We start from the raw sequence: 17,089 nt of genomic DNA, 5'->3' as shown, positions 1-17,089 counted from the left end.
ACTCAGTGAATGTATGCAAAACCGCCGTGCTTCATTTTCTTCAGGAGGACTCCTCCAAACTGTTCTATGTGGCTAATCACATATGTCCTTTTTTGCAATAATTGTTACCTCTCTCACTGCCGTTGCCAAACGGACATTATGATCTGAACTGGAGCCCTCGTCAGGCTATGGTGGTGACCCCAGTATTCTGTGCCGAACTGGGATACCGGTTTGTATCTACGAAGGAGAAAAAAACTAACTTGGTTCTGCTCGCCACCTCCTACCATATTCAGCGTCAGTGAGGAAACAAAAGAGAATGACAAAGCTACAGCCCGCATGTTCCTTACCTCCGGAAGCGTCCCAGACGCGATCGCTGCACAAGGCGGCGGGCCATATTTCCGTGAGACTAGACGCGCACTCCCTCAGAGGGGCTTCCTCTACGCATGCGCCGACATGGTTACATGAGCCGCGAGAAATGGAGCGGGTGCGCGGTGCGTTGGCTAGGAGCGGAAAAAACCAGCAGAAAGACGAGCTAATGAGAAAAAACAAATCATTGACGATGCGTAGATGATCACGTGATCGCGCCTGGGTCCGAAAGAAGAGGACGTCAGTGTACGGCACTCCTCCTTCCAAGTCAGACGTAGTGCTGCGCGAAGGAACTCATTCGTGTCGAATCCCTTCTGCAGAAAGACTGGGCAGGTTGCTGTGGACGCAAAATCACTTCACGAGACAATAGCCGGCCCCAACCGGTAAGTTTCATCGCTTTACTGGCTTTACCATGGTGCTGCATGTATTAAGAGAGCACACCCCTGACAGCACGCAGTTGTCTTCCCGACGCTCATGGCGGAGTGATGTGGAGCAGTGATTAGCACGCCTGCATTCGCTTTGGCTAACCAGCAACGCTCAACGCTAAAGAAGGTTCTGTACGTCTTAAGCCAGCTCCGACAGCGAAACGGTGAGGCGGGCAGTGAGATTTCGTTCGTTGTTGCGATGGGGGTGGTTGGTGAGGCAACCGCAGTTCAATAATAGCAAAAAGCGCGCACTGTTCCTGTAGATGGAATTAAATGTCTAAAATGTGCGTCACATGGATAGCCGTGAGCAACGTCTGTGAACACGAACTGTTTATGAGAATTATTTTTCTCACCAGGAAACCGAAAGCTTTAATTTGTAACCCTCTGTTACAGCAGCAAAGTAAAGAACAAAAAATCAGAAAAAATAAAAATAGACTTCAATGAAGGCGTGCTAAATGACGGTTCCAGTGAAATATTTGATGAGTTAAGAATGGAAAGAATCTAGATTAGACGCGGAAGCGATGTTGTCTGGTAAGTCATTCCATAATTTGATGGCTCGTGGTAGTGCAGATGAAATGAAAGCGAATGTGTCACCATGTATCCTTGCGAAACTGAACTGATTATATAATTTTTTCGACGTGCGGGATGAGACATCGAGTTTAAATGAACTAGTTCTATTGAAGTGCGCATATTTGTAAAATAGTGTTAGGAGAGCGATGTCACGGCGCGCGCTTAGTGATTGTAGTGAAAGATCGGTTTTAATCTGAGTGACGCTTGAACGGTAGTTATAGTTTCGTGAACTGAATCGTGCTGCCCTCTGTTGGATAGGTTGTAACGCGATGATCATGTTCATATGTTAGGGAGACGAAATTGGAGAAGCAAATTCAAGTTGTGGACGAACAAAAGTGAGGTATGCTAGTCTTCAAATATTACATGGCGGATTCCGTAGATTACGGCGTAGGTATCCTAATGACTTTGAGGCGACGGCGCATATGAGGGAGATATGAAATGACCAAGAAAGATCTGAAGAAAGGTTAACGCCAAGATATTTGTAATGTGATACGTGAGAGAGTAGGTCATTTTGAATACGGTATGTATAGCTAGACTTGCTATTTTTACGGGTGAAATAGATGACTTAGCACTTTGATACATTAAAGGGCAACTGCAGCACTTTTTTGAGAATTTCGCGGCATTCAATAATTCAAATCTTATAGGGTGTAGTTAAAGCATGCCAAGTATTTTTGTACTAGCATTTAAATGGTGACTTGATCGACGATTGAATTTTGTGCTTCTTCTCAATGCACTGGAGGAGTGCAGAGAAGTTTAGAGTGACGTCACGGAAGGTATCAATTCAAATTACCGCTGTCGTCTGCCACACCCATACCTGACTCGTTAGACGCTGCAAACAACTCTCGGCAGGGTTTGCCTTCGGTGGCGTTGGTTTTTCCCTTCAAAGCAGGCGTTTGCTCGTAGGAAACGAACCGACACCTTCGATGACGTCATCATGCCCCCCCCCCCCCGCCCCCCCAACTAGTTGGCGTTGTGCGCTGCGGAGAAGCTTGAAGGGCGTCCGGATTTTAACCGGCGATTACTTCACTATTTCAAGTGGTAGCCCAAAAAGACTTCGCATGCTTTACCACCAAGTTTCACACATTCGACCATTTTAATGATTTCTAAAACCTATGCAATTTCCCTTTAAGAGTCATTAACCATGAGTTGCACCAGTCGTTAATAATAAGAAGGTCTGATTGGAGCGCCAGGTGGTCATTAGTAGACATAATAGGGCGGTGTATAATGCAATCATCCGCGAAAATTCGCATACTGGAAGTTATATTATTAGGTAAATCATTGATATAAATAAGAAATAATAAGGGAACAAGCACACTGCCCTGCAGCACACCGGAGTTAACCCGGGAAAGGTTAGAGGAGAGCTTATTAACAAATACAAACTGTTGGCGATGTTAGAGGAAGTTACGACGCCATGTTATAGTTAGCGAGTCTAGACGGAGTGATGATAATTTCGAAATCATGCGGCAGTGAGCTACGCGGTCGAATGCTTTGCAAAGTCAAGGAATATACAATCACTTTGAAGGTTATCGTTCATATTAAAATGCAAATTAGTAGTTAGTTCGAATAACTGTATTTCGCAGTAGTGACCCTTCCTAAACCCGTGTTAATTAGCGTAAAAAAAAATTATTCTGCTCAAGATGACTGAACACATGCGATGAAATTATATGTTCCAGCATTTTGCAGAGGATGTACGTGAGAGATATGGGACGGTAATTTTCAGCTGAGTGTTTGTTTCCAGATTTGAAAATTGGCACTATTTTAGCTATCTTCCAGTCTGAGGATAGTATTCCTGCAGTTAATGATTGACATATGGAATAAAATCTTGCTTGCCACTGGAACTGTATATTTAAAAATTTTAGAATTAATACCACCAACACCAGGCGAAGTAGATACAATAGGAGAATTCATGAGACACGTGACGCCTTCTTCAGTTATCTGAATAGGTGTCATGTAGCGGTAATTAAGATTGGGAACTTCCAGAAAAGTAGAATGATCTTCAGAAGAGAACACAGATGAAAAGAAGGTGTTAAATATTGAGGGGCACTCGTTGTCTGGGAGGGGGGTGTTGTTATTTTGAAGAGAGATGAAACTATCATCACGCTCAGGGCATACTTGTTTCTAAAACTTGTTGGGGTTAGTTTTCAAAAGGGCTGGAAGATCATATGAAAAATACTTGTCTTTTGCAGCAGATAAGACGGAGCAATAGAATTTTAGTTTGTCACTGTACTTATTCCAAGCAGAAATGGTACAGGCACGCTAAGCAGTCAGGTACAGCCGCTTTTTCTTGTTCCTTAGTTGTTTAAGCCTTCTAGTAAACCAGGGATTAGATTTATCTTTAGTTATTTTGATCACAGGGGCATACCGGCTAGTCAAATATGAAATCTTATCTCTAAAAAGTATCCAGTTTTCTTCAACGCATTGGTTGTTAATTGAAATTACAAATGTATGATCAAAGAAGGTTTCTAGTTCTGTGTTGATAGCTGTGAAATTAGCCTTATTGCAATCGTTAATCTCTTTTGTCACACAGCCCATATACTGAACTGGGATGCCCATACTTAGCTGAAGTAAATGATGATCGCTGATTCCTTTTAAATGAGAATATACGCAATATTGCTTCAGGAAGGGTTTCTTTCACAACGCATAGGTCGTGCCAACATGGCGCATTGAGATGCAGCGTCACAGCGCCGCGCAACGCCACCCGTGTGCACAGCTTGAGGCAGGGCACTCCACTCCGCAGACGAAAGCGGCCAGTATTTTTCTCCTGACGCCGTTGAAGGCCCTGCATAGCCGACATCGGAAGACTTCTGAACCACTTTTCCACATTTACATGTGGCACCTTCTGTAGCCCCCAGCGCATCGGAACAGGCGATGGATTCAACTGCAAGCACGTGCACCCCGCCAGTGGTAGGGGCGCGCTGTTGCTCCCTTGAGCACGTGTGTAAAGAAAAGCTCCGCATAATGGAACAAAAAAAAATGCATGTACTAAGGTCCCTTTTCATTCACCAAACTGCAAAAGCGTCGCATTTGTTGAAAAATTAAGTTGAACTCTTCTCCTTCAGCCCTGGATTTTTCGTACTAACCAGGAATTTTTTATTATCTTATTCACCTTCTTTACCTGTCATGAAAGCAAAAAATATAGAGATATCTGGCGCATGCGCGGATACTAAGCAGCGCGTCCTGATGTGACGACGTCGGGGCTTTCTGGCAGTAGGATTTCACTCGGCACATGATCCTTAGGTAGTACCATCCTCAGCGCAGAAAATTTTTATGTGAGGAAAATGACGTGTTGATCAAGCTGCACATAACTTAAGCTGACGACAGCAATAAGCACGCTTGAGAAGTTGGGAAGAAATTTTTTGCACACCGCTAGTGCGGATCTGTATTTGCTTTCATGTAAAAGGCCTCAGGTTTTCCGGATCAAGCTTGAAGCTTGCACGGTTGCTGCTTCTTATCTACAAACTGCCAGTGGCCGATCCGGTTGTGCCAGAAGCCCTAACTGGTCACTGCGTGGAAAAGCTTGGGTTTATTTTTGGGGGTTTAGTACAGAACACGATGGCCGTCTTTCTTTCAGCGTTCGGTTGTGCCACTTGTTGCCGCTCCGTCCGCTCGCTCGCGGTGAATGCGGGCAAGACCGTTTTCCTGCTACTACTTCTGCCTACGAACTTTCGTCTTTCTTTATTCCTGCACCTTGTTTTCAGTGCGTTAGCCTTAAAACCTTCATGTAAGAAAAATCTGTCCACCTCTCCGCCCGTCTGAAGCCTCGGTTGGCAGCTAGCAAAGTGAAGACAGAGCCCCTCTCCACTTTCAGGGGAGATGAGAGAGAGAAAAGGGGAGAGGGAAGGTGAAGAGAGGACGGGAGGCGACGTATGGAGGGTAGGAGAGACTGGAGAGGGGTACGGCATGTCGCACTGCGATTGCTGGATTGGATCGGGAGGGCGGAGCGGGGGGTACTGCATGTCACGCGATGGTTGACGGACTGGATCACGTCACCCGCTCACACGGTCTGAACCCGCCAGCGGCTGCTCCGTCTAGGTAGGACACTAGTGCTAACGCAACCATGCCGCATCAGTCGCATAGATCGTCTATAATTTTGTAGTGAATGCTACGCTACTATAGCTGCGACGTATTTCACCGTGAGCCTCCCAGTGACCTTGAAACGACCTTGAGATAAGTCGTGGATAGTGTTGCTATGGGCATATACCCACGGCCGGGCTGAATGCACCGGCGCGCTCTCTCTTTCCGGCCTGCGCAACGGGGGCAGTTGCCGCCTGCGGCCGCAGCTTGAAGGCGGCGCTGCTGCCCTGCCCCTCCGCTTGCGCCGTCGCGCTTCGGAATGCATGCACGCGTATGCTGCGGGTTTTTCGGGCTCGGTAGGATTGCCGGGCATGAGATAGCAGGCGTGCAGAAATGTACCACGATCGACTTTCGCTTTCTAGGATCGCACAGGAGCAGCTGGCGAGCGGAAAAATAGCAACACAACCACTCCGCCACGCATTTCTTGAGAGTTAGTATTTTTCATTCTCGTTCATTGAAGGATTGCACTGCATCGCTGTACGGTAAAGCTACCGGTTAACGGTAGCAGTGCGCTCAATATTAATAATAAATAACATAAGCTCTGACATTTCACTAAGTAAAGTACGTCAATCAAAATGCAAAATACCTTTTATTTACTTAAGGGAAATAAATAGCGCACAAGAGAAGACGGGACAAGCGAGGAGACACAGACAAGCGCTAACTTTCAACAGACGGTTTATTGCAAAATCGGGAGCATATATACACATGTCCAGATAGGCAACAAAGAACAGGATCGAAGATAACATCAACAAGACACACACCCCCTCGACAGCCATCTGCTTATCGTGCCATATATGCAAGCTCTTTTTTCGACAAATTAACGGAAGGTTCGCTGACACAATCCGGTTCAAAGCGCACGATGTTCGACGCTTCAACAATCTCCCTGGTGAGTTGGTCGCGGTGATGATACAAGATCACAGTATCTTCAAAAATGATCTTGTATCATCACCGCGACCAACTCACCAGGGAGATTGTTGAAGCGTCGAACATCGTGCGCTTTGGACCGGATTGTGTCAGCGAACCTTCCGTTAATTTGTCGAAAAAAGAGCTTGCATATCTGGCACGATAAGCAGATGGCTGTCGAGGGGGTGTGTGTCTTGTTGATGTTATCTTCGATCCTGTTCTTTGTTGCCTATCTGGACATGTGTATATATGCTCCCGATTTTGCAATAAACCGTCTGTTGAAAGTTAGCGCTTGTCTGTGTCTCCTCGCTTTCCCGTCTTCTCTTGTGCGCTATTTATTTCCCTTAAGTATGTCATACCAACATGCCCAAGCCTCGTCTCTTCTTTTATTTACACTACCAAAAATTTCACAGCAAGACACAACAAATCTGGTATTACATGCGAGCTTGCTGGCGAAACATCACGACTCATTATCGTTTTTAAATGCTAAAAACTCTGTTACTGATTCAAAAATTTGCCGTCAAAGTAAGTACGAATAATGCTTTCATAACACTAAGCTGCACATTGCTGTAGCATCTAGCACAGAAACAGCAATACCTCTCGCTTACACAGCATCAGAGCCTGAAATGTTTCCTTGAAGGCTTGTGAACATAAGTGCATGTCCTATCATTCTGGTCAGTGACCTTTTTTGTGTAATTGACCAGCAATATCCTTACAAATTTCTCAGCAATTAAGCACGCTGACCTTTTAGCATGGCTATTGTCCACCCCTTCTGGGCATCTGAGTACAGCTGACTTTTCAAGCTGTGGCTCAATTACAATCTGAAGCACCTCAAGAACGTTTGTGCGGGGCAACTGCTCCACAGCCTTTTCGAAGAAGTTCACAATTTTATCCAAAAGAGCTAACAGCTCCGGCTTTGGATAATAAAGTCCACTCCTGTCCTGACTCTGCAGAAGCTTGTAAATGGGATCACTCCAATTACTAGTTGTCACAAGAAGAGTGCAGGCATCACACCCGAAGTCAGCGATGAGCTTAGCTATATACCCTCCTACATATACGAGGCCCGAGCATGTCACAGAGGGTGTCGGAACAGCTGAATCATCATCTGTCACGCTCTTGAGGTTTTCTAGCAGAGCTGGTGACAGTGTTGCAGCCACTTCCTGTGCGTCAACTTCGAGCACCTTGACGTCTTTTGGACGCGGGGTATCTTCTTTGACAATATGATCAAGTGCTGCCGTAACGGCCCTCGCGTCCAGCATTTCGTTGCCACCACACATTGATCTTAGCCTGCCGAAAAGTGCTTCAACGGGGTCACTGTTAAATTTTTTTGTCAGCACGTAGTTCACACCTTTTTTCAACAGGTACCGCACTGTCTCCACAGCTGACTTTGATGTGAATAGCAGGGCTTGGAATGTCTCATTGGTGAAAGCATCCTTTCCCGAGGCCATGGAAAGTTTTTGCATGCTTTCTATGTAGCTGGGAAATTCATCTTCAAGCCACAGCAAACGTAGGTCATTTTCTTTAGAAATCGGCAACTTTTGGCCAGTTCCTATCAGAGTTGTATCATGAATATCAAACCATTTTTTGATGACTTTCATGAAGTGAATCGAAGAGCTTGCATGCTTGAAAATGAAGAGAGCGCCATCACTGCGTGAGTTTTCTTGAAGGTACTCCAACGCTGCAATTACTTGTGGTGAAAATATCTGCACAGCTCGTAATACATTCATCTATTCCAAATTCGAGGGATAGACATGCTTTCTGGTTAAATTCCTTGCCAATTTTACAGTCATGTTTTTTTGGTACTCATAGAGTTTTTGCACAAACACACCGCTGACGATCCCTGCGCCGTCCGTCAGCTCACGCTCCAGAAACTGACTGCGAACATTCTTGAGCACATGGCATGGATCAAAACTCAAAAAAATAATTCGCTCCTTATCATGGGGGTGTTCCACTACCGTCGAAAGGCACCCGTTACCGAAGTGCTTGAACATCGTCGTGTTCGCAGAGTAATTGTCGGTCACGATGCGGACAATAGTGAATCCACATGACTCTACAGCCGATATCACCTCTTTCGTCCATGCAAACAAGTCTCTTCCGCTCAGCTGTCTGGTGAAATAGTAAGCGCACGGTATTTTATAGTTGCTTGTGACACCGTAAAGTACAAAACACAAGACTCGGTTTGCTAGAGTTGCCTTCGAGTTGGATGGCACGTTTTCGTTCGGTCTGTCTTTGAAGCCAAAGACTGTATCAGACTTTCTGTCATAAAGACATTTGGGCTTTATAGTAGCCTCGTCTATTATTAGAGACGCCATGTGCTGCTTGCTGCTCAGCATCGAAGCTTCCTGCTACAGCCTCTCTTGAACCGCAGAGCTTATCCCTGATGACGTTGGGGTTGGTCCCATGTATCGCTGGAGCGTGCATTTGGCTGGCAGCGTTAAAAGGCCAGACGTTCGGGCGTGGTCATAGCCTTTTGGCGAAAGAAATCGCCATATCACACACTCGCGAATGATTTCCTCTGGGTAACATGGCCTCTGCATTTCGTAACATTCCACTTGGTGTAGGAGAAATGATGCCTTTTTGTCGTCTCCCTGCGCATTTGCCACTATCTTCTTTATGAAGAGTGGCCTTTGCTGGTACGGTAGTACTCAACCACTTTCTTTTCAGCTGTAAGATCTTGCAAGACCTTCGTGTACCTTGAACGGTGATAAGTAACCTGCGAGCGAAGTCTCCCGATCATTGCGAAGTATCGACTTGCGCGCTCACTGGCATCGTTCCTCGTTTGTGTGCTTATATCGAGCATCGTGCGCTTTTCGGGGGCATCGTTGGCTGGACTGTGAACATCATGCTCCAAATCTTCTGTGTCTGCTATCCGTTTGACTGGGGCGTCGCGGAGGCACAGGTTCTCGATCTGTGGGATCTCTCCGAGCTTTCTTCGCGCATGGCGCCTTGTAGGAGGGGTACCCTTCAAAAACAGTAGGCACAGCCCCTGGAAGCAGCTTCCTAATGCGACACTTAGAGTCATAGTCACTCTCACGAAAGTGCTTGCTGCAAACTACAGTAGATGCAGATTTGTCATTGATCACCAGGTTTTCCCTCGAAATGTTCTTCTGCCACTTAGCACACAGTTCACTATCACTGGGGAATTGGTGAAAAGAAACTCCGGGACTATTACCGGACCGAGCCTTACAAAAAGGAACACAGCAGTACACCATCGCGCGATGTACAGTTCAACGAGGCACTGGTTCACGGTATGTGAGGCATCACATACAGAATAGGTCAATCGCGTCCTATGTGCCGCAAGTTTCTGTCCCCCGCTGTGCAAGGCATTCGCTTCAGAAGCCAACGAATAGCCGCTGAAGGGAAAAGGGTCAATGTACACCAAGCTCGTGACGCACAAACCGGTCACGTTCGGAGTGCTCAAAAGCTCGAAATTTGCAACAAACAAGCGTGCGCTCAAGCCTCGCGTTCCGCTGTTGCTACAAAGGCCTGACGGCTAGCGGCCGGGGAGCTGACGGAGGGTAGGCCGATCGCGCCCTCACGCGGCGAGCGGGGGCGCGAGGCGCTGAGAATATTTTCCCTTGCCGTTCAGGCGAATGCGCAGGCCGCAAGAGAGAGCGCGCTCCGCTGCATGCAGCCCGGCCGTGATATACCTAACCATGTGTGTTACCCTGAACTTTGACCTTGCATTGCCCTTTACATTTGACCTTGAACTTTGACATTGCATTTTGACCTTGTCGGCAGAGGCAGTAAGAAAACCACGCGGTAATCACGTTGCGTCGTGTGATTCAATTCACAGTTGTGACGTCATGTATGAGGTATTTATAACCAGAGCTATGCGCTTGACTTAGACGCTACGGGGGAAGGCGAGCGTGCATAAAATTCTTTCTACGTGTGCAACCATCCACGTTCCCTTCGTCAAGCTGTGGTAATGGCGTCAAGAGCTTAATATTTGGCATGGGCCGGACCATCGATCAGTATTTGTCTCCATCAAGCCAGTCAATGCAGACGAATAAGCGGCTGTGAAGGGGGGGGGGGGTAGCGTAGCAATAAAAGAAGTACCAACGATGAACCATGTTTAATCGTGCTTATGCGGCTTTCGCTACGTGAAACTCTGTTCGGCAGAGTTGAACCGCTGCAATTTTTTTTACCTTCACCTCTCCTAATAGTTCTGCGTGTTCTGCACGCTCTGCTTCCGCAAATCTTAGCCCGAATTTTTTCGCATAGCGGAAAAGATCGAAGGTTACATTTCACTGCTTTTAAATAAAGTATGAAACATTGTTGTTGAAAAGCGCATTCTAGCTCCACCTGCGTGATGCGATTAGCACAAGCCCTGGAGTCTTCAGGTGATTATTTGTAAACAATGGTGCATTATATTTGTTACTGACCTCAGGGCGCAGGCACACCAGTACGGTTACAGTCTCCTGTAACGTAGGAAAACGAACCAACCTTTGAGCACGTTCAAGCAAGTACTTGTGGAATAATAGTTTATGGTTTATGGGGGTTTAACGTCCCAAAGCAACTCAGGCTATGAAGGACGCCGGGGTGGACGGCTCCGAAAATTTCGACAACCCCGGGGTTCTTTAACGTGCACTGACATCGCACAGTGCACGTCTAGAATTTATAGACTAGAATTTCTAGTCTAGAAATTCTAGACAGTCTGGAATTCTGGGCAGTCAAGAATTTCGCTTTCATCGAAATTCGACCACCGCGGTCGGGATCGAAGCTGCGTCTTTCGGGTCAGCATCCGAGCGCCATAACCACTGAGCCACCGTGGCGGCTTATGGAATAATAAACGTCACTAAATGTTCGTTCCATAGCATCTTTGGTTGATACTATTCGCCATCTTGCTTCTCATTTTCAACATCGAAAACTGGCATCAAATTATGAAAAGTGCAACCGGTATCGGTAAAGGGACACTTGTTTAACAACTTCACTTTTGTTCTCAGTCACTTTTATGAAAATAGGGATTCAAAAATAATATCGTTTGCCCTCCTGTCAAGGCAGCGTTGCCGAAAGAACTAAACAACTATAACGACGTGATAAGACTTCCTACCCTCACTGTTTCCAGCAGTTCTTTACCTCCAGGAGACCTACTTAGGCCCACAATAAGACGAGGCTTCTGAAACTGAAAAATTACCAGCTCGACCGAGCGCATGCTAATGAACTGTGGGGTGGCGTCGCAGTTGTAGTCAGTTTAAATCGCTAGCAGGAACAGCGAAACTTTCTTACTTTTCTTCTCTTGGAAACAGGTTGGTACAGGATTCGAAAGAATTCTGGAAACATGTTCGCAGTCGCGGCAAAGATGACTGCTCGGTACCAACGATAAAAAGTGGTGATACGCTCATTGAAGATGAGGCATGTAAGGCTGCGACCTTTAGTAAATATTTCTTCTGAGTATTTATTTCATCCCACTCGCGAGTTCTGCAGATTCCAACCAGTGCTGATCTGATGCCAAAAGTTATCTTAAGTACAGCAGGTATTCGCAAGTTATCGCGTAATGTGAACCCATAGGTTGCAAGCGGCCAAGATGATTTACCAGCAGCAGTTATCAAAAATTGTGCTGATCCATTGTCATTGTATATTACTCGATTATATGAAAGGAGTTTGCAAGAAGGGACTCTGCCAAAATACTGGAAATAGGCTCACGTTGTGCCCATCCATAAAAATTGACCGAGAAATTTGGTAGAAAACTATAGGCCAGTATATCTAACAGGCATAGCTTGCAAGAGAATGGAGCATGTAATTGGCAGTTCTATCACGTCGCACCTTGTTAAACATAATTTACCTAACCCTGCTAAGCCCAGATTTCGCCAACTGTGTCCTGCTCAACACAGTTGGTTGAGTTTACATGTGATAACGCAGTTGTTATTGATAAACAGAAAGTTATTGATTGGTTGTATTTTTTGGTACTTCCAGATATAATTTGATCTTTTTGCCCATCATCTCCTTGTTTCTAAATTACGCAGCTACAGTTTGAATGAAACAGTCATTGTATGGATTTCTTAATACCTATCCCTACGACAGCAATGTGTAGTTGTTGGTGGTGGCTCCTCGAACTATGGTCCTGTCACTTCGGGCGTCCCCCAGGGCTCTGTTCTGTTTTGGGCCGCTTCTTTTTTTGTTATATATAAATGACACTAATGCTGAGGTTACTTCTTCGTTTAGAATGTTCGCAGATGACTGCGTGATATATAGATTTATAAATAGTTCACTTGATGTGCAAAGCCTGCAAGATGACTTAGATAAGATAGCCGTGTGGTGCAAAAACTGGAACATGATTTTGAATAATAAAAAGTGTGTACACGTCACCTTTTCGAGGAAGTGCTCCTACCCTTTTTATATATAAACTATAAAGCATGCGGCCTTGACAGAAGAACAGAGTTATAAATACATAGGCGTTTATCTTACTGCTGACCTGAGGTGGTCAAAGCATGTTAATTACGTCGTAAGGAAAGCTGCTGGTATATTAGGTTTGTTAAGAAGAAATTGCCTCCATCTTCCACAGCATTTCAAAGAACAGCGATATTTTACTCGCGTCCGCACGGTACTCGAATACGCATCAGTGTGCTGGGACCCGCATACACAAGAACTTGTTGCTAATTGGAAAAAATTCAAAACAGGGCAGACCGCTTTGCCCTTGGAAATTATGCCAGGACGCTTTGTATCTCAGAAAGCAAAATGAATCTTCAGTGGCCAGAACTTTTTGCAGAACATTTTATATTACAAGACTGGCATAGATGGAACAAAATATTTGAAGCCGCTTTTCTATGTCTCGAAGCGAAAGGATCACAATTTAAAGCTTTATGAATTTGCTTTTTAAGGTGACATACTTCGTTATTTGTTTTTTCTGCGAACAGTTCGCAAATGGAATGCTTCGCCAACACACATATTAATGTTCTAACTAATGAAGCCTTTTTTTTTCACGCGCTAAGTGCATGATTTCTTCTTTTTGAATGTGAAAGTGCCCGCCTGCTGTAATGCCGAAAGGCGATGCAGGTACCAAATAGATAAACTAAATAAAAAAATAGAAAGCGGGCTCACTATGCGAGAAATACTGTTAGAAAGATTAGAAGCTGTAGTCTAGAATAATTTGCCAATCAAACCATAACTCTGTGCTGTGTTTATCCTTCTGAGCATGTGAAATTTACTGTAAACATGGCTCTAAATCTCTTAGACAACTGTCATAGCTTATCTTTTGGTCCGAGATCTGGTCACGCCATTTGTTGGTCAATCTAGAAAGCCGAATCTCAATGCCAAATTTTATATTTTGATCTGTGAGACGTCTAGAGCTCTAGCACAATAGATCTAGAGCATTATATTATTCCCCGAGCTCATGAAAACTGATGAGTTTTTAATATATATGTTATGTTGCTGTGATTTTATCGAATTTCACTAAAAATTTTGCGTAATCTGGCCAGAGGCCATTATCCGTCACTTATCTTAGGCTTATTATCCTCACCACTAATAATCTTCCAGAGGAAAAGACTAAGGTCTTTATTTGATTGGTTGGGAGTCTCGAGATCTTTGCCCAGCCAAGGATGGCAGCTGAGGTTACCCGACCCTCTTAAAAGCTTCTACTAGTACATATTTGTACATTTTTTTCTTTGCCATCACGAGGTAGCACTAACTTTTAATCGCTCTACACCATCGACGATTTTTCACTTTCTATAAAATTCTCCAGAAAATTTTTCCTATACATCGAGCTTGGCGCATGATGACCTCAGTTGCTTATGTGCCATAAAACCGAGCACAACACTAATAAACCCAAGTGGACCACTGTGCAGGATACTCCATCTTGCTGACCTGCCCACGCAACAAATCAGTAATAATAAAGATTACTCAAGTGCTCTCAGATTAGAGGGGTCTAATAAAACATGTGGCTTCCATTCCCTCTGGTGCGTGGTTAGCGCGGCAGAACCGTAAGACATGGCGGACTCAGGACTGCAGGGAAAGAAAACAACAACACAAAACATTGGGTGTCTTCATGAAAAAACTGTCCATGAAAAAACGCATCATGAAAAAAATTGTCCATTGTCAATGCAATAAAACCTGCTCCATCATATAATTGACTTATTAGCAACCACTTCACCCTTATAGTTCCTCTATTGGCAGCATCTGGCACACAAACAAGCATACAGGAGCAATAACATCATTAGGAGGGTATTTATCCACAGTCTCCACTTCTTTACACTCAACCAGACTTTTAAGACTCAAAAGTAGAGGTGAAAAAGAAAAAGTTCGGAAAATGTAGTTTAAATGAATCTTATAATAATACATTTACATTCCAAGAATTTTACTACTGTCCGCCAACAAACAGAAAACAGCGAGCTTTGGCGGAATACGTTGTGGAAAAGTAAATTGTTTTCACCAGACAGTATTGGCACTTTAATTTTTTAAAAATCAAATGTGGGTAAGAGAAGAAACACTTCTTTGGCTGTTCCTGAAACCCGGAAATTTATCAGCCTTTCTTGGTGGTTACAGGCTCGTTGCTTTTACCCGTTCGGTGTGGAAATCATTTGGAAGCATTTTGGATGTCGGACTAACTGCTGTTTTTTAATTCTTAGACGCCTCGGGGAGCATCGATGTTCTTATATAAAAACCAATCTCGGTTACTCACCATCTAGTTCAACTTGAAAACATAACCTGCAAAGCGTTTGCACACATGCAGCGCTCTATTCCTGTTTTCTTCGACCTCGCGAAGCCCCAAGACACCAAAAAAAAAAAGTATGACATCCTACGCGACTTAGGAGGCCCCGGTATTCTCAGGTCAGTGTTGAACTCACTGTGAAGATTTGCTTCCGACCGCTTTCTTCAAGCACGCCTTGGTTGCCCACCCATCATAGAGTTTTTCTTAGAATAAAAATGTACCAAAGGGGTGTACCCCAAATGCTGCGCTTTTCAGAGCTGAAATGAATTCAGAGGCAAGAATAATTCAAAAAGCATTGATATTCTCTTTGTGCACACGACATATTCCATGTACTTCTCCAAAATATCAACCTGCGAGAGGCACATGAAGCTGACAACAAATAAATTAGTGTTTCTGGAAGCCGAAAGTAGATTCATTTTCTCCACAAAGAGCAGTTGCTGTCCTGTTTTTGCTTAAACAAGGCTTACAAACTGAAGGTGCCTCTTATATAAACAAAACTTCCCCAACAGTAAAACATGAACAGAAATGTTTACACCAGAGTTTTGAAAAATAAAGACTAATTTTCCTACATCAAAATAAACTTTCAGCTTCCTGGACCATGCATAGCCTCAAATTTTTCTCACCAAAGTGGGGTTGCGACAGTGCCTACCGTTGCAGACCTATCGCTCTGCGATACGCTGCTTTTGCAATTACGACTGCATAGTATAGGAACCTGCGAGTCCACCATGTCCAAAGCGGTCAGACCCAGTGTACGTCTTATGTCTGTGCCTTTCGACCGGGTCATGTAAAATATCCCCTATAGCCAGCCGCCATGTAGCAACGAAGGCGCCTCCACTAGAAATGGAAAACTGACACTTGAATGCGCATAAGCTGTGAAAATACGATCACAAGCAAAACACCTCTGCTACGCAGATATTACTGAAAAGTGCCTTACTGAAGTTGCCGCTCCACTTTGAAGTGACATTCCGGGTCTGAATATACTATATACCTTATACAGTGCTCCATAAGGCCTGATATTTTGCTCCCCAAGAATAATTTCCCCACTCTCTGATCGTACCCTTACACATTTTCATAAAAACAAAAGCAACTGAATTATATTATGAGATATTACCTGGCACTAAAGGAAAAAATGAGAGTGGCACAGAATTTTATGCATACAGTTAGAAAGCAGTGTTCTACGTTCGAAGGGCTTGAAAAAGCCTACGTTGAAAGAACCTCGCTACCGTCTACCGGTGCTTCAAAGATTACCTCCAACAAGCAAGAAGATTCTTGAGGCCGTGCCGAACAACTGCCTGCAGATATGCCTTGGCTTCACAAAGGGGTATTCTGCATCAGGAATGGAAGCAGGCTGTGTCCCACTAGATCTGACTGCCGCCCCGGAAACTATGCGTACCCATCTCCGTCATGTCCTCCAAGGGACGAAGCACTTCCTACACAGTGTCCACTTAACTTACTGGAACTCTGGCTTTTGCCAAGCTGTGTAACTCTTCCTCGCCCTACTATTAACAAACCACAGAAACTGTTACCCCTGACCTTTCCCCATTGGACACTCTCATATCTAAAGGTGAAGAAGTTTTTTCCAGGTTTGAATGCAAAGGCATCGCTTCTGCAAGTTACTCTCGCCTTCTCAACTGAAGAATACACACAGCATACCAATATCTTCAGTAATGGTTGAACTACTCAAGGCACTTCTTGATGTGGCCTTCATGTGCCCTCAAAAAACCATGTCCTTTCTTACCGACTGCAGCAGAAGACATCCTCTACGACAGCTGAACTTCACGACAGCTGAACTTCACGACAATTCAGCTTCACCACAGCTGAACTTAATGGCTAACTTAATGGCCACTTAATAGCCGCATTTGATCTTCTCCCCTTCTGAATTATATTATTTTACCTTTCCCGCAACGCTCTCCTTCCGCCTTTATCTCCTAAATTCCCTTCCCCACGCAGAGTAGCATACCAGCGATTTTTAAACGCTGGCCAAATTATGTTTTTTTTCATTGAAGGTCTTCTCCCTTCTTCTCGAAATGCGGTAAAGAAGAGAACTGAAGTAGAAAAAATGTATTGCTATTGTGGGTATGAATTTTCAGTGGCGAAAGGTACGCTGTCTGTATTGTAGAAAAAT

The 17,089-nt window shown here is 44.6% G+C and overlaps 1 protein-coding gene across 1 annotated transcript in view; it reads left to right on the top strand.

Annotated features, from left to right (window-relative positions):
- Window positions 1–584: 584 nt before the first annotated feature.
- LOC149354730 (uncharacterized) overlaps window positions 585–17,089 on the top strand; it is a 105,247-nt gene continuing 88,742 nt past the window's right edge. Inside the window, exon 1 of the mRNA XM_089583497.1 lies at window positions 585–728. The gene's annotated coding sequence lies outside the window, so the exon portion shown is untranslated. The remainder of the gene's footprint in view (window positions 729–17,089) is intronic.

This window comes from Amblyomma mixtum, chromosome 3 (genome assembly GCF_055824585.1).
Source record: "Amblyomma mixtum isolate Tamu chromosome 3, ASM5582458v1, whole genome shotgun sequence".
In the NCBI taxonomy this organism is placed as follows: Eukaryota; Metazoa; Arthropoda; class Arachnida; order Ixodida; family Ixodidae; genus Amblyomma; species Amblyomma mixtum.
The sequence above is the reverse complement of the archived record's forward strand: the minus strand, read 5'-3'. Positions and strand labels throughout refer to the sequence as shown.